Source organism: Podarcis filfolensis (assembly GCF_964270895.1).
Source record: "Podarcis filfolensis genome assembly, chromosome: 5".
NCBI lineage: Eukaryota > Metazoa > Chordata > Lepidosauria > Squamata > Lacertidae > Podarcis > Podarcis filfolensis.
This window is the reverse complement of record NC_139608.1, coordinates 47,916,576-47,938,113: the sequence shown is the minus strand read 5'-3', so window position 1 is coordinate 47,938,113 and position 21,538 is coordinate 47,916,576. Positions and strand designations below refer to the sequence as shown.

Genomic DNA, 21,538 nt, shown 5'->3' with positions numbered 1-21,538 from the left:
CATTCCTGACCGCTAGGGATGATGGGAGTTGTAGTCCCAGAACATCTGAAGGGCCAAGTTTGCCTATGCCTGCACCAGAGTGCAGAATTCCACAACTGGAGACTAATTCACACATGGGTATATCACATGTGCACATGATCAGAATGGATCTCTGCTCACACAGGCGGACTTCCCTTTGTTCTATAGTCTCATGCATTCCTGACAGCCTCAAAAGCACAGAGTGTTGCTGAAGTGTAGGTGGGTTCCCATGAGGCAAGACACAGTGATAACACCAGGAACCTTTTTTGAACTAACAGGACTGGACAACAGGGGCAAAGCAACTGCTTATATACATTTCTGAAGGCCTGGGCCACTCCCATTCCCAACATGATTGGCTGTCTAAACTTCCAAGCTGCGAATCATGACTCAGAGTTCAAGGGCGAATGGCAGAGGCCCAAATCCTGAAATGTTCTGTGATTGGATATAATGTATCGAATCAGAACACAGGGGCTCAGACCACAGAATACATAACAGTTGCCATTTTTAATTGCAATCTTTGGAACACAGAAACTGAAATTGTAACTGATTGTTCAAAGATTCCAGAACATTGTATGGAAAGGTGGTCAGGATGTCATGACACTGTTTTATGGCCTGTGACTTCCTGCTGGTTTACCTTCTCTTTCATGACCCATCACCAACAGATGTGAGTACGCTTCAAAAAAGAGAAAGGATTCCTCACAAGCTAACATGCTCATTGTGCAGCGAGGGAGGGAATGCTAGAAATATAAACTTGCAAGAATTTCATTTTACTTGGGTCAATTTTATGCTGCATGTTCATAGTTCATTTACAAACATGTTGGCAGTCTATACATTACAGTATATTAATTAATGGAACCCTTTTGTGTTGAAGCAAAAGAGTTTTTTTTAAAAAATGCACAATCTTGAAGTAATTGAAGCCCTAATTATGGTGCACAAAGAGCAAAAACTCTTTTGTAAGTAGCTCTAGCGCTTGGAATTTGTGCAATTAATTATAGCGCTCACATCTTCTTTCCCTAGTACTTTATTTCTTAAAGAAATTTGGAAGTCTAGAATCGGAAGGACCTTCAAAAGTCATCCATTTTAATTCATGTAATGGCCAGGAACCACCCAACATCTTTAAACGGATTAAGCTGTTCCTATAATGACATATAATCAAATTAAATGATAGTATCCTGAAACTGAAGAGTTGCAGGGACAGGTTGAAGCCCCTGCAGCAAATGTGTTTGTAGAAAAAAGGGGGGAAAGTAAGAAAAACATAGGCTGTGTACATGCTATACCTTTAAAGCACATTTGAAGCATCTTCTTTCCCTCAGAGATTTCTGGGCACAGTAACTTATCCCTCACAGAGTTACAATTCCCAGCATCTGACAACTACAGTGCCCAGAATTATGTGATGGGGGAAATGGGTTTCAAATGTCCTTCAAAAGTATAGTGTGTATGCAGCCTCAACTAACAAACAGTTAAGCATGATATTTTTCCATCAGCCATTCTGGAAAAGACAGAAAAAGGGAAGGCGGGGCAGAAGGGACTTTTTTTTATAATGAGTCGTACCAATGGTCCACCTAGCCCATTAAGAGCAATAAGACCTGCACCAGGTACTACCAGATCTCTGGAGAAGAGACTTACCATCATTGTGGCAATTTGTCCCCCTCAACATTTGCCTTTTGCTGCTGTCAGTCTCCTCTGGATGAGAGATGGGGGAGCCAGCTGTATGTTATCCAGCCTGTATGTCAGCCATATGTCATCTACCCCTCATCTCTGAACTGTATTTGGAGTGCAGCAATACAAGTTCCAGAAACTTTCTTGTTGATTAACTCTTACTTTGCTTCTGTTTGCCAAATGGTTGATTCTTGACATTTTTTAAATTTACTGGCCTGTAATTTGTATGTTTGAATTGCTAACGCTCTGTATTTTGATGCTTTGAATGTTTGCTGTAAGCTGCTTTGGGCACAGCTCATTGTAGAAAAGTGGAATATAAGTAAGCTCTATCAATTAATGTTAGCAGCTCTTTGGAATCTCAGGAAACTTTTTTCTAGTTCCTCTGAAAACTTTTCTTACTGGGGCAACCATCCCCAAACTGGTGCCCTCCTGACAATTGGCCATACTGGATAGGACTGATTGAGTTATGAGTTAAAAACATCTGAAGGCACCAGGTTGACAAAAGCTGAACTAGACATTCTGGAAGATCACACACTTGAAATTTGTGCTGTGCATTACAGTGGTACCTCGGGTTACATACGCTTCAGGTTACAGACTCCGCTAACCCAGAAATAGTGCTTCAGGTTAAGAACTTTGCTTCAGGATGAGAACAGAAATCGTGCTCCGATGGTGCAGCGGCAGCAGGAGGCCCCATTAGCTAAAGTGGTGCTCAGGTTAAGAACAGTTTCAGGTTAAGAAGGGACCTCTGGAACGAATTAAGTACTTAACCCGAGATACCACTGTACTAAGCTCCTGCCTCTCCACCACTATGATTCTTTCTACTAATGACTACAAAGACTTTACAATCTTTGTCTCACTCAGCTTAGAAAATGACTTTCACGTGGGTTCACAGTATAGAGCTGTGAACAGGGGAAGCAGCTTTCGTTATCTGGAGTTGAAGACACTTAAAAGACATTTGCATTTTAAAAATATAATTAAACCTGATTGTTGTTTGGAAGTTTAAGCGGAACTGCTCTTGTTCAGAAGCTCTACTACTACAGGCAAACCATCCCGTGGGAGCGCAGCAGTCATTTGAATGATGGACATGCAAAGTGTGAAGCCTTGGAATCTCTGAATTAGTATCTGGACTGCATTTTCATACTTCATGGAGAATACCCCGTATTATATGAGCAGAGAGGAGAGCTTTGTAAGTGGATGCTAAATATTTTGTGGCTATTTCAAATGCCTTCATCTATCCTCAAATCCTCTGTCAATCAATAAATTATGTTTGGCAGATAGCAGGGACCTCAGGTCATTTGGCTGTTGTGAAATGTTTTCCCTGTTCTACATTTAAACAATTACCACATCAGCTATACACTTTTTTTGGGGGGGAGAAGGAATTTTGCAGTGGTGAACATTCCTAATCTGCATCGTGAAGGACAGCACACAAATGTCTCTGCGTGTTCCAATGTGAGGCTGTTGAAAGGAGTTTCCGCAAGGTGACCATAAAGCATAAACTGATCTGATTTCATGCACTTGGTTTTATCTAATGGTGAGTTCTTCATGGAAGTCATTTGCGGTCTCTGTGGGATTGCCTATTGTTTTTATGCACCTTTAACTCAGCCATGTATGCATTATCCTGGAAGCATGTGGGTGTGCTATGGGAACCAAAACACATATGACTGCTATGACTAAAGAGGTATATTTCTTTCTCCTCTTTTATCATGGCAGTTGCATGTACTAATGTACAGAAGTCTATTTTCATATACCAGACGGTTGTTAAGCCACTTATAATACTATGAAGACAGGAGTATTATATGTGATTACAGCCACTTAGCTGCCCCCTAAAGAAAGTTCTGAATGCTAAGTACATTTCAGTTGCTAAAGACAGGATGAGCACAGAGTGTACAATGGATGGCTATTTGAATGCAACCATTGTAAACAGCTATCATGGTTTACCAGATGTACAGTACCTATCCCTTTATTAGTTTTATGATTATAGTCAGCAATATTCATTACCATAAAAATAGCTATAAATATGTATTTAGAGAGTACATTATAAACCAATAGGTTTCTTAATGGTTCCCATGCACTATAAAACAAATAGTGTAAAAATGCAGGAACACAATATGATCTGTTATAATTTTGTTGTTTTTAAAACAAAGAGAAAGATGTGTGAATTATTTCTCATGTGCTGTCTTGAGGAAAATGGGAGGTGTGTCAAAAGGAAAATCAGAATGGACAAGATGGCTGATTACTGATTTTAGCCTTTACTATGAAGGGTTGACAAACTTGTCATTACCAATATCAGTTTTCCGTATAAAACATTTGCAAGTATGACATAGCAGAGGTGTTTAATGCTATTGCTGCAAAACATGAAATACAAAGTCATAAAGTGATTCCTGCAAATAATGCGCTTGTAGAGAATTGGGGCAGGAAGAATATTTGGGCTTCATAAGCTGCTTACATGGCTTATGAAGTCAGTCTGTGATTAAAATAAAATAGCTAATGCTATTCAACAGAAGCATCCTGGTCAGGGGAAGTAATAGTGCCACTCTATTCTGTTTTGGTCAGACTACATGTGGAGTACTGTGTCCAGTTCTGGGCACCACAGTTTAAGAAGCATATTGACAAGCTGGAATGTGTGCATAGGAGGGCAACCAAGATGATCAATGGTCTGGAAACCAAACTTTATGAGGAACAGTTGAGGAGGGATATGTTTAGCCTGGAAAAGAGGAGACTGAGAAGAAGAAGAAGAGTTTGGATTTGATATCCCGCCTTTCACTCCCGTTCAGGAGTCTCAAAGCGGCTAACATTCTCCTTTCCTTTCCTCCCCCACAACAAACACTCTGTGAGGTGAGTGGGGCTGAGAGACTTCAAAGAAGTGTGACTGGCCCAAGGTCACCCAGCAGCTGCATGTGGAGGAGCGGAGACGCGAACCCGGTTCCTCAGATTACGAGACTACCGCTCTTAACCACCACACCACACTGATAGCCATCTTCAAATATCTGAAGGACTGTCACATAGAAGATGGAGCAAACTTGTTTTCTCCTGCTCTGGAGGCTGGGACCTAAAATTCTATAATTCTATGAAGGCTGCTCATAAAGCTTACTCCTTGCAGACATCTGCAGCAAGGCAGGGATATCCATTCAGGGGCACACATGAGAAGTAGCAAGTAGAAAACCGACCTGTGAATCAGGAAGTTCCTTCTTCAAATCTTGCTTCTGGCATGAATTCGTAGGTCACTGCAGACAAACCACTCCCTGTCAGGCCACAGTTATCCACTACCATCCATCTGCAATATGGGAGATAATAATACTGACTTATCTTACAAGTTGTTTGTAAGGACTATTGCTAGATAATGCATGTGAAATGCTTTGAACACTTGGAAGTGCTGTACAACTGTGAACTCTAATTAGATTAGGGTCACTAATTGGAAAGAATATTTCATCACCTTATATGAACAGCTGACAGTTTGGACAGTGACCAAACAGGATATTTGTCACAAGTGTGATCAATTAAAGGTATCTGTTCCTAATTAGTCTGACTTCTGGGTATATTTTGATATTACATTGCAGAAATTAGTATAAGACCACTGAACAAAATGATGTGGTTGTACAATACTTGTAACTGTGTATTTTACTTTGCATGAGATTTCCACATGAATAATTATTATTCCCAAACTGTGACTTTGGGATGTTTTTCTGCGACTGTGATTCTGTATCTGTGAGGTCAGATTCTAGCAGAGGAACCTGCTGAACAGGTCAAACTAGTTTCTTTGCTAGGTTAATGGTGGCAGCTGTTCTGTACTGAATCCAAAGTTGCTCCCCAAGATCCCCAGGACCCACCCCCAAAATAACTTCACACGAACACTTATTTTAGTTTAAGTTTTTGGGCAAATTTTGGCCACAACTTTATTGAAATACAACCACGTGAGCAGTATTGGCTTAGGCATTGACTCCCGACTATAACTGACTCTACCTCTCTGGGTAATAGTCCAATGGGATAAACCAAACGAGGGAGCAAGGTTGATGAGGACCAATCAAAGCTCACCCTGGGCTTCCTGTGGTCCTGGCATGACCCTAGCCCCTCAAGTGGACTTCAGACGAGATCCAGGACCCCCAGATTCCTTTAACGGAATACCCAGTTCCTGGAGGGGCAGGTGATGGTCGCACCTCACCTCCCCACACTCCAACTGAGTCAATGCCTAACCACCACCTTACAAGTTGTGATGATTGCTAAGGGGTAGGCAAAAACCAAGTGGCTAAAGCCAATCTGCCAAATGGAAAAAAATCCTACCCAGCCCCTGTTCCAAAACAGGCGACCCAAAGCAAAGCAAGGCCAACAACTCTGCCTAAATCTAGGGAGGGAGGGCAGATGTTTGGCAGCACAAAGCAAGTGCCCCTATTTGCCTCACACTGCCGGTTTTAAAGTCCCTGGGATCATGCCACCCTCCGGCAATTGGCTAAAACAGCCTGGTGTGATTCCAGAGCTATGGCCAGGACATCTAGCAATTTAACCCTGTAAGGGGAGAGCCCTGGAGCCTCGCACACAACCAGGACCCTCTATTGGGAGGTCCCATCTACGGCTTTGGGGGCACCATTCCCCTGAAAACTAATGGGAAGGAAAGATCTGTTGGAGTGTTAATGCTGTGAGAGCTCTTCCATCCTATACTCACGTTGTATATACATGCAGATAAAACCATGTATCCTAAAAACACTGCAGACTCCATTGAATGAGTGCTAGCACTTCTGGAGTCTCTTATCGCTGGGGGACTGGGATGCATACAACACTATGTAAGAAGCATTTAAAAACCAAACAGCTAGAATTATAGAACCAAGGCAGCTATTTGAAAGAAGTGCCAAGCTGCTGGGTACGTACTGACTGTGCTCTAAGTCTGCTTCCACTCAGGTATGAATTTAAAGTGGACATGGCAAAAAAGCAGCTCTTTATTTTCTTGACAGATGAATGAAAAGTATAGTCTAAAATGGATCCCCATGTGGCAGCACACCAAGACTGAAGTGTATTGCACCTGGAATCTGGATGAAAACCCATCTCGTTTCCCTATCCCTGACAGGCACGAGGTAGGCAACCAAGCTGAAAATTTGCCAGCTGTATAATGTGAAACTTCATTTGAATTTCAATGAAAAGGTGATGCATAAAGAAAGACCTGGCTCACAAGGCAGCAGATTTTGCTTTTAAGTGCATACTAAATATTAAGCTTGTTATGCCTATTCAGCACAAAAGACAGGTACATTTTCAAAAGTAATTTTAAAAGTTAGAAGTCGGACCGCCAACAAAATGTTGCAACATGAAGTACTCGTGCTGAGTGTTCCAGTCAGTCAGCAATGCCCTTTTGCAGGATATTCCATTCCATTCCTCCTTCCTTCCAGTGTTACATGCCCCGCCCCCACCAGCCTGCCAGTGTTCCGTGGCCATTGATCAAACTTAGTCCTCATTGGGCTCTTTTTGGGTTCCTTCCGTCTTGACATTTTTCTCTGGAAGACCTCTGGCCCATTGCCTAGCTGCTGCTTACAAGAAGGTAGAGGCAGTGGTGAGGTCAGCATGGGGCAAACACACCAGCAGGAGTGCCAGATTGGCTCCACCAATGCATTTGCACATTGCTGCCACCCCAAACTTTTATCTCTTAGTAAGAAGCAGCAGAGAGCCAGTGTGGTATAGTGGTTAAGAGCGGTAGTCTCGTAATCTGGGGAACCGGGTTCGCGTCTCCACTCCTCCACATGCAGCTGCTGGGTGACCTTGGGCCAGTCACACTTCTTTGAAGTCTCTCAGCCCCACTCACCTCACAAAGTGTTTGTTGTGGGGGAGGAAGGGAAAGGAGAATGTTAGCCGCTTTGAGACTCCTGAAGGGGAGTGAAAGGCGGGATATCAAATCCAAACTCTTCTTCAGCACAACTGACTGGTGGTCAAGTGTGTGGTGCCACCTCACCACACTATCCACTACCACCTTAGTTAAAGTTTCCATCTTAAAATCTTGCTTTACTTGCTTTCATTTCAATATTCATTAGGCCCAGCAGTTGCAAGCAGAAATCAACCACCCCAGCCACTTGTGCAGGAACAGCCCACTGATTAATGTTCCACAATATAGTTTCTCATGCATAAAGAATCAGAGCCAAGTAGTTGCTAACTACTTTTTAAGTCTTATTTCCTTTATCTTTAATGCCATCATCAGTTACCTAAGATATTCCAAGTTGTCAGCACAGAACTCGCATAAAGAGAACTCTCTGGGCCTATTAAAAAAGGCTGTAAAAATTCTAATGCTGGTCACATGTTCCTCATGTAATGTGAGCTCCAGCCCTGGGAAACATTTATCTGTGCAGGAACATCTAATAAATAGTCACACTCTCCATTCAGTTCTATCCATTCAGATGCTGTGACGGCATTCAAGACAGTTTTGCTGTTTGAATGGTAAACAATCATGAAGAGGAAGCATAAATTGGCATGAAAGAATCACATTGGTTTTTATCAACATAACAGATGATGGCATACTCCCCAAAGGCTGACCATACCAGAAATTGCTACGTTCATTGTGAAAAGAAAAGAAAAGAAAAGAAAAGCATCAAACTAAAGCATGCTCTAGCATTTCAGGGTTTGTAGTCTTGAATAAAAGAATTGATTATTATGAATTAAGAGTAGATTGGATGCCATTAGCTTAGTTAGTGATTTCAAAATAATAAGCTGGGACACGTCTTTCCCCCTTAGTGAGTTATAGGGATCTTGTGAATGGGCAGGTGCAGTTCAATAATCTATCATTTTAGATTTTGAGTTTATTTTATTTTTATCTGTTCAGTTGTTATGGCAATCACTTTTAAAAGGTAACTGGAGAGAAACTTAGGACAGACCAAAAGAAGTACTTTTTCACATTATGAAATTCTCCACCCACCAACTTAGACAAATTCCTGGTGGATAAAGCTATCAATAGCTACTAGGAACAATGGCTATATATTGTCTCCAGTATCAGCAGTATGCCTCTGAAATCCATTTGTCATGGATCACAACTGGGAGGGATCTATTGCATTCATGTCCTCCTTGTGAGCTTCTGCTGGCACCTGGTTGGCCATTGCAGCCAACAGGTTGCTATGGTCGGATCCAGCAGGACTCTCCTTCCATGTTTATGTCTTTTGTTTTGGGGACATGACAGCATTAACTTTTACAACACTAAATAGTGTTTCATAACACTAAATTCCTCTGCTATGCTCGACTAGGAGATTTGGTTTTATTCCTAAATCATACCATGCCACCTTTCTTGGTATTTAGCTTTCAGACCATAATCAAGACAAACAATGATGAAATCCAACTGCTTTTAAGTGAAATTAATGAAGTCTCTTTCTGTCTATAGGAGTTTTGTTTACTAAGCCGAAGGCAAGAAAACATGCACAATAGGAACATTTGTCATGAGAAAGAGAAAGGTTAACAACCTTTGCTGCTGGGACAGAGAAGTTGATTGTTAAACCAATAAACCGAAAACCACAGGCAGCAAAGAATGATCTGTGCAAACCACTTTTAAAAACTGGTTTTCTTACAGCAGGAAATCTAAGCACGTAGATAAACAGACTGGAAGCCAGGAAGATCACAACACCTAAAGGCTATATTATTTGAAAAGGTGATGTCTAATTTTGGTGCACTCTTTATAAACATCTCCTTCACATTTTATCTTGTAAGGAAGGGTTTTCAGAGACAGACAGAAACAACTTGAACATTGCCTAGTTCTCTTATGAGCTTTATGTGTTAGGTACAAGACACTGAACATGGCCCAGTGGTTGAGGGCAGCCAGTACAGTCTGCTTAACACAGGTGCAATATACACACATTCAGGTGCTCAACTCAACAACTTGGCAGTGTTCTGCACTGGCTTCTGCTTCTGAACCACTCTCAAACTTTATTTATTTAATTCTTTAGTATACACGTAGACCTTAGGGGAGATAAAATCAAACCCTGCTGAACTCCACATTGATTACTCCATGGGGGCTGGAAAACACTCCCCCAAGCAACACCCTCTGGGAACGACCACCCAAGTAGGACCAGAACCACAACCACCGCAAAGCAGTGCCACCCACCCCTAACTTGGACAGCTGCTCCAGAAGGATACAACAGTTGGTGGTACTGAAAGTCGTTGAGAGGTCAAGGAGAATTAACAGGGAAACGTTTCCCTTTCCTCTCTTTATTATGACAGAAGTCAGAATGCAGAGCAACCAAAGCAGTTTCTGGGCCAAAACTGGGCCTAAACACCGATTGAAATGCATCTAGAAAATCAGTTTCATCCAAGAACACTTGGGTGTGGTCCACAACCACCCACTCTAGAACCTTGCCCAGGAAAGGGAGATTAGCAACTGGCCAGCAGTTAGTTAGATTTTCCAGGGAGAGTTTCTTAAGCAGCAGTTTTACTTCAAGCAGGCAGGGACCACCCCCTCTCATAAGCAGACATTAACCACCTCCTTGGCCCAGCCAGCTTTCCTCTCCCTGATAGTTTTTATCAGCCAGAGGCACAAGGGTGCAGAGAGCAAGCCGTCACCCTGACCCATCCAAGCACCGTACCCCTTTAGACAGGAGGCATTCACCAGGGTGTGGTAAAGGACTTTCTTAGCAATGCTATCTATAACTTTGAATCCTCTATAAATATGTTAATGAGCCTTTATCTTTTGTAGTGAAGCTACAATCAAGTTTCTCTTTTAGTCCTCACACATGATCTGAGTAGGGTTGTTGAAATAACCAGTGTTTGAATATGTGAATAAAAGTATGACACCTAAATCCCAGGGGTTGTATCCAATGTCAGTACTATTCACGACAGACCTATTGAAATTAATGGACATGACAAACTTAGGTAGAATTCAATGAATATTGCTCAGATTAGACTCATTGGAATTAATGGACCTAACTTAGCCATGTCCATTAATTTCAGTGGTTGTACTTGGAGCAAAACCTAGCTTAATACCACCACTAAATTCTAATGGGTCTACTCTGAAAATAACATAGTTGGATACAGCTCCAGAGTTATTTATTTATTTATTTATTTATTTTATTGAATATGTCATCTGATAGACTTCATTGAATTCACCGTTTTGTTCTTAATTATAGATCCAATCCTGTTGGCAGGTTTTCAGAGTTGGAAAACTAGTATAAGTCTGAGTGCCCCATGCCAAACTCTTGACATCTGGCAAATCTAAACACAGTCCTTGCCTCTAGCACTGTTAAAAACAGCGAGCTTAATCTCATTTAGCTGATCCTAATGAATAAAAATAATCTCCCTGGGAAGCGATCTTTCTTTCTTTCTTTCTTTCTTTCTTTCTTTCTACTTTACTCCATATGGATGATGGTGCCTTTCTATTAAAGCATTTTAGCTCCAAAAGAGTATTTGAAATGTCATAATTAATAAGATTTTGTGTTTGAACTTTGCATCCACTAAGACATTTAAAGCAACTGAAGCTCAGTCCTCTTCAGTCATTTATTTCTTTCATCCTTCAGACATCAGTTTTCTGTCCAACCCTCATAAGATTTTTTCTTTTAGCAGATCTGCAAATGAGGGAAGACTGGGGGTGGGGAGGTCACAACCAACTGTACCTTGAAAATGTCTGTCTGAATTGTGCCCAATTAAGTCATTGTTGCAGAACATAAATAAAAAACCCATCTAATTCAACTGAAATCACAGCATTGGCTACAACAGTTTTTTAGCAGCCCAACAACTTTTGAAATGTCATCATTTTGATAGCTGGTATGAGGTGATGGAGATAAAAAACGTGCAGTCGAATACCCAGTTACCTGGAAACAAGCCCCACCAAACTCGGCAGAACTTATTTCTGAGTTATTACTGTTATTATTATCATTATGGGAGGCCCACAAGCAGGACCTCAGCACAAGAGAATTCTTCTGTCCTTCTTCTGGAAGCAGAAGTAGAACACAGTCATCAGGGATGGTAACCACTGAAAACCAGATTTAGGGCAGAGCTACTGATTCTGTTGCTCTGGGCACTGAGCCTACGGGCGTCATAAGGCATTGCAACTATGATGTAGTGAGCAGAACAGAACGTGAGAGGTGAATGAGGGGTGCCAACTTTTGGGTTTCTGCAGGGCACCACTGAAATTTGAAAGACTAAATTCCACCCCTGCTGAAAATCTTACCTCTTATCCTCCATGAATCTGTCTAATCTGCTTTTAAAGGCAAATTGGTGGTCACCACCCCACACCTTCTGCCTTAGCTTGATCATGCAGCAATTGGGGGGTCCTAGAAGCAACAGGGGGTGAGTCTTCATCATGCAACCCCCTCTCTTGACACCTTATTTCAACCCATGGAAGGAATTGTGCAAAGTCCCCTATGAGGTGAAACAACACACATTTAGGCTGCCCCTCCCCCTTTGGTGGGGGGCTTTTCTAACTTACGGTAAGTTATGAACATTTTTGTTTTTGTTTTCTTCCAGAACATAGACTTTAGCTGTGCACCAGAGACTCTGCACACAGAATGATGACGCATTATTTACAAAACCTTCAGCATTAAGTCAGTGTATGACAGGGTGCTCTTAATCAATATGGGAAGATTTTGAAAATGATTAACTGTCGCAATTAAATCTGAATCCTTTGTGAAAATATACACCATTCATGGAGCTATTACATTGTTGTTCAGCAATCCATCAAAACAAAGGAATGCACATGCTAATAAACATGTCATTTTTTAATATTGTTTACTACAGAAAGAGTGACAAACAGCAGCGAATTGGCAAGACTGGGGAATATCTGCAGCAAATAATAATAATAATAATAATAATAATAATAATACTGCAATGTGTGCTTTACAGGGATTCCTGATGCTATTGCTGTGGAAGAATTGTCTGAGGGAAGAATTGACTTCCATTGCTCACCAACTGCTGTGACGGTGTTGCCAGGAGAGAGTTTTGTATCAATTTTCATAAATGGCCATCCTTCTGCTGGAGTTTTGCTGTGCTTGTGTGTTGCATGCATCTTATGAAGGGATCAAATCCTCATAAGAACGACCCCTCTGGATAAGGTCTGTCTAGTCCAGCATCCTGTTCTCCTCGTGGCCAGCCAGATGGCTGTAGGAAACCCTCCAGCAGGACCCGGATACAAGAGCACTCTCCCCTCCTGTGGTTTCCAGCAACTAGTATTCTGAAACATTGCTGCCTCTTAACGCGAAGGAAGAGCATAGCCATTGTGGCTAATCATTGTGGCTAGGAGCCACTGATGGCCATTTCCTCCATGAATTTGTCCAACCCTCTTTTAAAGCCATCCTCCTAATGCAGTATCCATCATGATGTTTGTTCAGCAGGCCCCACTTGTCATTATTACTATGAACCATCTGTTTTACTGGTTGTTGTTTTTTGACGTTTTAAATGAAAAGTAATTGTTATTGAACTAAGATGGATACCTTTCATAGAAAAAGTCAGTGTGACAATGGGGGCTGAATGGGCGGACAGAAGCCTTATCTTGGTTTAAGGGAAGGTTGTAGCCTCTGCTTGCTCCTCCTTGGTTAAAGGAAGATTCCAGTAAAATGATCCGGGAGGATATGCTTCTGTCCAAATGCCCAGGCGAGAGCAAGGGCCATAGCTCTCCTCCAACAAGGACCCCTTGGGGTACCCCTATTTGATGTGGGTCATTAGGGCTCACCCTAGGGGTGGTTTGCTCTTAGCTGCACTTCCAGCAAATGGACTGGGAAGAATATGGCTTTACCCAATGCCTAAGCCAAAACCGTTCACATCTGTAATCAATAAAGTTGTGGCCTAATTGAACCCAATCTATATATCTTCTGTCTGGTCTGGTTATTTCATAATTAGGGAGCAAAGGGGTTATGCAACCTTGACACACTATTTGTTTTCCGTTGATTCCTTCAACATCCCTAGTCCTTGGCTGGATTAGGGAAACAAAGGCAAAGTCTTAATGTGCTAGACTGTTCATCTATTCAGTCCAATGCATGGAAGCAAAAAAGAGAGATTTGGTTTTAATATATGTGCAGCCCTCTTCTTTATACACCACATGAGCTCAGCGATGTACAACACAGAGGCCTGTCATGTTGTCGGGATCAGATGGCCCACTCTCTTTTGCTTGAGCTTTTATCCTGTTTCATTGACTTTGCCTCCAGCCATCCTGCACATCTGTGATTTCTGATCCCAGAAGACTCCATAGCTCCTATTATATATGCACCGCTTACAACCTCTAAGTTTGTTAGCAACAGGTTGCATCTCTTTTATGAAAACAATGTCACGACCTGCCTTTTTGCTTAATTTGTCAGCCAAAAGGTAGCAAATCAAATATTAATGTTAGATTTCCCAAATCAACACTGAATGGTAAAGGGTCTGTTGTCAGAAGCCAAATCGTTTGAATTGTTCAATAGGCAAACAGAAAAGCTGTTGATGGAGAGCATCTGGATTTTTGTTTTCCTGTTTACCTCCAAGGAAGCTAAAGGAAACTGTTTCATGTTGCTCTCTTGCCTCGACTGTAAGAAATATTTCAAGTGAAGCCTCTCTTCCGAGAAGGAGATTGTCTTGTGATTGATTTGTCAAGTTTCTTGAGGTTGGAAAATAACTTGTAACATTTTGAAGCTGCAGCCCAAAATATATAGTTTGTTCCCACAATACATATCACAGAAACAAGGCATAGATAAGAGGTAAGTAAATACATTTCCTCTGTTGGCATGCAAAAAATATTGAGTTAGAAATGTAGCAAATGCTCTGGGCTCCTTAACTACCCTGCCAATATTGTACATTAGCACCTACCTTTCATTTTCCCATGTCATACAGTATTAATGCATCTTAAGTTTTCAAACATATACAGCCATGATAAAACGGGATATCTGTCAGAATTATTCAGGTGGGAATAAGGTCATCCAGGAAGATTAAAGTGTAGTGTGAGCTGGTGCAGTAATTGCAGTTACTGGGCCAAGATTGGGTCTGATGCCATCAAGCGATGGCAGTGAAACCAGTTTGGGATCCAATGGCTTTCTTGCTGACTGCTGCCAGTGAGGACATGCCAGTGGCCTACCTGCATGTTCCATAGGCTGAAGGGAGAGGTTGGTGCCAGTGGAGCGACAGCTGCATCACTCCATCAGTGGTGGTTAGTCAGAGGCTGGCTTAGCAGGCAGAGCTGAGCAGAGGAACCCCTCCACGCAATCCAACTCTTCCAGCTCAGTGCAAGGGGCATTTAGATTGCTTTGTAAATCATTCATATTCTATTCTATTTTTTTGTCAGTTGCTAGTGGAATGTAAATAAATTTATGTTGACCACATGACTTGCATTGAATCTGTATCTGTAACATTTGGAAGCAGCCCACTCTGTTTTAAATCCACTCTGCTTCATTCCAATTAGATTTGTTAATCTAGCTCAAATCTGTTAAATCTGAAGATCTATTTTGTCCCCATTGTCTATAATAGGAAATCTAGAAATGGTTATAACTTTTTTTCCACACAAATGGATAAAATTTGCAGACAAGAAAGTACCCCTAAAGTAGATTATATCTGCTGAATTTCAGATAGATCTATCCAGGCGATTTTGTGCTGTGTTCCCTACTTTCTGTGACCAAATACTTTGAAAACTGGGCCATGCTGAGCGTGTGCCTGTGTAAGATACCTGAAAAAATCAGATAAATTATTCTAGAGAAGCTCTTGTACTAGGCAATTTTACCTTTGTTATAAAACCCTGGAAGTCGGTTTTCTTCTCACTGTCTCCCTTCCACCTCCCAGTCTTGAACTACCATCTATGAAGAAAAATGACTCTAGCTGATCCACACACACCTCAGCTGGTGCAGAAGGGGTTTGGATTACAGTGTAAGTCATTATTTCAATGGGCCTACTCTACACCTGGTGAAGTCTGAGCTGTGATTAGTTGGTCAGCAGATTTTTTTAAAAAAGAAAACAATTTCAATTGAAGTATTTATAAAAACCTAAGCACCATCTTAAAAGAGTCACCCCTTATATTCTATCCTTTGTGACAAAGAATGGGGAATGCCTTCTTTAACATACACATGCATCCTCTACAAGCAAACGGAAGCATGATATTTTTCTTTAGAAACTATATACACACTCATGCAGATTGAAGTGGCAGATCAATCAACTAAAACATGCACTGTTGATCAGCTTCATTTAATTGAGCGGCAGCCCTAGAAAAATGTAGATTATATTCAAAAAGTGTGGGATCAAATTAAGGGATGAAATGGTGGATGACTAGGGAGCAACGTTCTTTCATGTCTGTACTGAGTTGGTGTTCTGATCAAAGTTTCTGATTGAAGGGTAGCAGCCTGGAAAGCGTAGCCCTTTTTGGATGGATGCACCTGATGTACGCAACATCTGGCTGAAGATGCAGCACACAACTAATAACTTGACTGTAATGAAAGTCCTTTTAACTGTCATGAGTAGGTATGGGAATGAAGCTCTTGAAAAGTGAATGAAAGAGTGAACCTGACTTTAGTTTGCACACCTGCTGTCTCCCCTGCTGTCTCCCCTGCAAGAGCCCTGAATTAGTCATCAATACTATTTTTTTAAAAAAAGAAAACTTCTTTCATATGGAAACAACTGTCCTTGAACCCAGAGCATGTTTTGTTGTTCCACCCACAAAAAAGAAAGGACTTTTTATATCTCATCTTTCTTCTCCCCCTTAATTCGGCTGCTTGGTAAAGGCTCTTGCTAGCAGTGTTGTTTAACAAATATGCCAATTGCCCGGGAGTAAGTTGCGCAGGATTCTGAGCAAGCAGGTTTTGGGATTATGATATTGTAAGAAATATTCATCATTCCTTAACTAAGGTACCTTCTCCCCACCCCACTTTAATCTGGCTGCTTAGAAAAGATTCAGAATAGCTTTGTGGTTAAAACAGATATGCCTGTTTGTATGTTTGTTTTTTTAAAAAAACACCAGTTGCCGAGAGTAAACTGCATTGAATCCAGTGGAGCTTACATCTGAGTAGACAGGTTGGGGACATATTTTTGCAGCTTGATTTACTGGGCTGTGAACTGGTTTGACCCAACCTTTAAATTATTATATCCACAATCACAAATGAACAGGTACAGAGGAGCAAGGCCCATCCCTCATTATTAGAGGATCAGGGGATGTCCACATGAAGCTTATGTGATAAAGGCAGCAAGGAAAGCAGCCCAAGAGGGTAACCCTGAGACAGATTTCCTGCCAAAATAATAAGTAGGAGGAGGTGGTAGATCATTGAATCATTGCAATGCTCAGGAACAGGGATTAAGAAGCAATGCTCTGCTTTTCCTCCTTTTCAAGCTGCTGAATTCATTTTTAATCTCTTTTTTTAATTTACTGAAGATCTGGTGGCACAGTCCACTCTCAACACATTAGAAAGGACTCATTTCTATCTTGTTCACTTTGTGTTGCCTTCCTCCGTGAAAAGTGTCAAGTCAGGAAAGAAGCTTTTGTGCATGTCAAAAGAGGGGAAAGTGACATTGCCTTAAGAATGTCTCTGAATTATTCATGGCACATAGCCTAATTCTTCTCAAGTCCTAGGCCAAGCAGAACCTTGAGTGTGATGTTTGCCTTATATTAATGCTATTTCATTAGTCACTACAGAGATGAGCAAGACGGAGTCATTAAGCTCACTGCAACGTTGTATTATTACTTCTTGGATGTTCTATTATTATGCAAAGCATGTTTAATAAAAGTGATTAGAATTCCCCTCCACAATGGCATTTGTAGCAACATTTACGCTTAGAATCGACAAAGGCAAAGATGGAGTTTTTTATTACAGAAAATCTCTTGACTTAAGTTCTAGTTCATAAAACTATTTAAAGCTTTCAAAATACCCTGGGCTACAGCCACACATCCATAAAATACAATTGGCAGTCTTTTTGGCAGATATTGAGGATACTTTACATGGCCAGGATCAGCTATAGATGAAAGTGGGGGGGTGGAATGCATGCAAATACCTGGCATTTATTATGTTTTTGTATTTAAATTATAACCAATGGTGCGTAAAATGCACAAAATAATGTCAAGCCCAAACGTTAAGCACCTGTCATTTCCCAAGACAACAGGCTCTCAATAAGTTCTTAGCTGTGTTGCCAGTGTAAATTTCTGCTTATTTTCTTTACAAAGGAGTAATGAACATTTGTCATACAAATGCTTCCATTCAGTTCCAGCAATTCTCCCATCGTACATTTCAGCAATATTCAGCAGTCCACAATTCCATGTTCCAGAGGCAGCGCTACTCAACTTAATTTCCTCTGGATGAAAGATGGGTGATTTCTCTGTGAAGTTTGCTACATTTACAAATATGCAAAAGAAGTGTAAGTGGAGGCAAAACTGGCACTTCTTGTACCAGCAGAAGCGATCCCACTTTAGCAGTCATAAGTACGAAAAGAACCCTGCTGGATCAGATCACTGGTTTTTCTAGTCCATATGTCTATGGACTAGGGCATATGTCTATGCCCTTTCATGCCATTGCCCATCAAATAGTATACAGTGCCATATTGCCTCTGAAATAATGCACACATGCAAATTTAGAAACAATTACTATAATCAAAATAGAAATATAATACATCCCACCACTGGGAGGCGGGGAGACTGTGACCTGGTCACCTGTGTCACATCTTTTCTCCCTATGGTGAGATGCAGCCCACATTCACACCATACATTTAAAGTGCTATAGACAGCTGTGGCTTCCTCAAAAGAATCTTGGGAACTGTAGTTTCTTAAGGGTGCTGAGAGTTGTTAGGCGTCACCTATTCCCCTCCCAGAGCTACATTTCTCAGAGTGTTTAAACAGTCAACCCCTCTTCACAGGGAACTCTGGGAATTATAGCTCTGGAAGGGAAATAGGAGCCTCCTAACAGCTCTCAGCACCCTTAACAAACTACAGCTCACAGAATTCTTGGAGCGGAAGCCATGACTGTTTAAAGTGGTATGGCAGTGCATCACATTTATGGTGTGAATATGGCCATAATGAGAGGTCAGTCTGCATTCCAGATGCTAAATGTTGATGGGCAACTTCAATGTCCTTCCTGCTCTCCTTTCTTAAGGTGGTTTTTTTTTTTTTTAATCTTTCAGTGGGACTGAGACTGGACAGCCCTTCACATAGAGGTCTCCTTCAAATAAAGGAATGTTCTCTGTAAAGCATGTTTCCTCTCTAGACTATAAAACAATTCCCTTGGTAAGTTCCATTTAGATAATCACTACTATCAGTACAACATGACAATATTTACCTTGCCAAAAAAAAAAGAAAAGCGTTAACTGAAGCTATTGGCCCTCTCCCAGGTACATTTATGTTTACATGAAGATAACAGGCAGGTATGCATTTTCTCCCTCTGCTCCCCCCCCCCCCAAACTCAACATTTAAACTTGAAACACATTCAACACTAGGCAACCAGGAAATTATCAACACAGTTCTAAAATCAACAGCATTTCCTTTAATCATTTAGGAGTCTCTTTGTCCTGGAATTGAGTAGAGTTCCATTTATGTAGTGATTTTGGATGCATGGCAAAGGATCTTTCAGCATATTTCCCAGAAGGGGTTTTTTTTTGTTAAGTTCAAATCAAATTATTTTTCTTTCTTCTCCTTGGCCTTCCTTAAACGGCTACTGGCCCAATCTAATACTTCAGCCAAAACTGCAGCTCAAGGCCTGCCACCTACAAGTCCTTATCCAGGTCTATATTCTTCTGTCATATTAATACACTCAAGCCAGTCACTAGCTAGCAATTCCCTTCTTGTGTATAACATTCCAGTTATTCCAGTGCAGAAAGCACAATCTTAAACTCAGGCAGATGAGTGTCTAGTTTACTTTGCCCTGCATTGCTTGCAGAACTCTGAAAAACTCCCACTGTAGCAGCCTCTTTCCAAGGTGAGGTGGGTGCTGGGCCTTTATTAGATTCATAAGAGGTGAAGTCCTTAACCATAAGGGACTTGTCCTTAACCATAGATTCAGTCTGCAGCCTGTCCTCATCCATGTCACACATTTCCAACCTGGGCTGCTTTTTCTCTTTCCAGATGTACTCCAGTTCCAGAAGTTTTTTCTCTAGCTTTCCACTCTAATCATTCCTGCTGATAGGCTCCAGCTTAGATAAAACCCTTCTCAACTGCTGACTGCAGTATTCCACAACACAAGTGTGTCAACTCAAGGCCCTACTCAGCCACCTCCAACTGGTGGCTCTGCAGCTGGGGCCCTGGATCTTCTTGTTAGCTGTGGATCAAATGGTGCTTTCACCTCTTCCAGTCTTATACACCCTCCCAATCCTGCTTTTTGGTTGCTCTAAGTTTCTGCTCCAGGCCTGCTTGGTTATGTTTCTCCTTAGACAGTCGGGCTGCTCCAGATTTTGATTTAAGAAATGTTTCTACAGTGGTACCTCAGGTTACATACGCTTCAGGTTACATACGCTTCAGGTTACAGTCTCCGGTAACCCAGAAATAGTGCTTCAGGTTAAGAACTTTGCTTCAGGATGAGAACAGAAATCGGGCTCCCGCAGTGCGGCAGCAGTGGGAGGCCCCAATAGCTAAAGTGGTGCTTCAGGTTAAGAACAGTTTCAGGTTAAGTATGGACCTCCGGAACGAATTAAGTACTTAACCTGAGGTACTACTGTAGTTGCCCTGGCTAGGCTCAGCCACACCAGCTCGCATTTTCTTTAAAGAAAACACAAGTGTCATTTTCTCCCTTCTTCGCTGAATGGTGACTCATTCTCACATACTTAATATATTGAACTTGGTCTGTGCTGCTTCCCATTCAGGAAGAATCCCCAGTCCTTCAGAATCATTAACATTATGTTACCATTGAATAGGCTTGTGAAACTCAGAACAATTCCCTTTCTTTCTGACAGAAAAAGACAGTTCTTTGGTACAGGGGGATATATGTTCAGCTCCTTGGTGTACAAATCAATAAAAATGTTCCATGAGACTGTAACAAACACAGTTCCAGTTCTAGGTATTTGCAGAGTGTTCTTGAGTTGAACAATTATAGCCACAGAACAGAGAAAGTAAAAATATAAGAAATGTCATATTAAATCTGACCAGCAGACAGTCAAGACTATCATTCTGTCATTGACAGTAGTCAAAATGAGATGTTGATTTATATTACAGCTGACTGGGGCTGATGAAGTATACTAGTACTGGCAATTCCCTCAGAACTTTTTAAAACAAACTGTTTGATGATATTTTGATCATCCATTGAATAAGGAAAACACTTACAAGACACTCATGGTTAGGCTTGCCATACAACAAATACAACTTCAGCTGAAACACACAAATACAACCAGTTAAAAATGGGGGACAGTGGATTAATGCCTGATGTCTGGTGAACTACTTTGAGATTGGGTAGATGGAGAAAGTCTAGCAGTAATATATTTTTCCTTGCAGGAGACAGAAGCTTAGAGCATTCATTTTTCTCCATTTTGATAATCTTTAATATTCAGTATGTCAGGAAAAAGGAAAGGCTTCTTAAATATAAATGATCTGGTAAAATAACTAGTTGGATCTTGAGTGGCCTCGTAGCCATTGATAGCCCTCTTCTCCACAAATTTATCTAATCCTTTTTTAAAGCCATCTAAGTTGGTAGTCATCACTGCCTCCTGTGGGAGCAAGTCCATTGTTTAACTATGCTTGAACAAGTACTTCCTTTTCTCTGTCCGGAATTTTCTAACATTCATTGCATGTCCATGATTTCCAGTATTGCGTGTAAAGATCCCAAAACCGCCTAGAAATAAATTCACACAGGACTCAAATTTTAGTTTGAGGTTTTGGCATAATTTTGGCCACAACTTTATTGACTGTGATTGGTTTGCTTAGGCATTGGTTCAGACTATCTGTCCAAGACTGTCCAGTACAGGATCAGAAATGACAACTGGCAGTGCAGAGGTCAGCGAAGGTAAGCACCCTGGGAGATCGATTGGGATGGGAGCAGATCCCAAGATCACACCCAGAATGCTCCCA

The 21,538-nt window shown here is 41.3% G+C and overlaps 2 long non-coding RNA genes across 2 annotated transcripts in view; one reads left to right on the top strand and one right to left on the bottom strand.

Annotated features, from left to right (window-relative positions):
- Positions 1-421: 421 nt before the first annotated feature.
- LOC310763850 lies at positions 422-5,197 on the top strand. Its single transcript, XR_014548847.1, has 2 exons — positions 422-682; positions 4,778-5,197. It is a non-coding gene; the product is annotated as an uncharacterized lncRNA (long non-coding RNA).
- Positions 4,847-21,538, bottom strand: part of LOC310763852 — a 96,664-nt gene continuing 79,972 nt past the window's right edge. Inside the window, exon 3 of the long non-coding RNA XR_014548849.1 lies at positions 4,847-4,951. This is a non-coding gene — a long non-coding RNA (uncharacterized lncRNA). The remainder of the gene's footprint in view (positions 4,952-21,538) is intronic.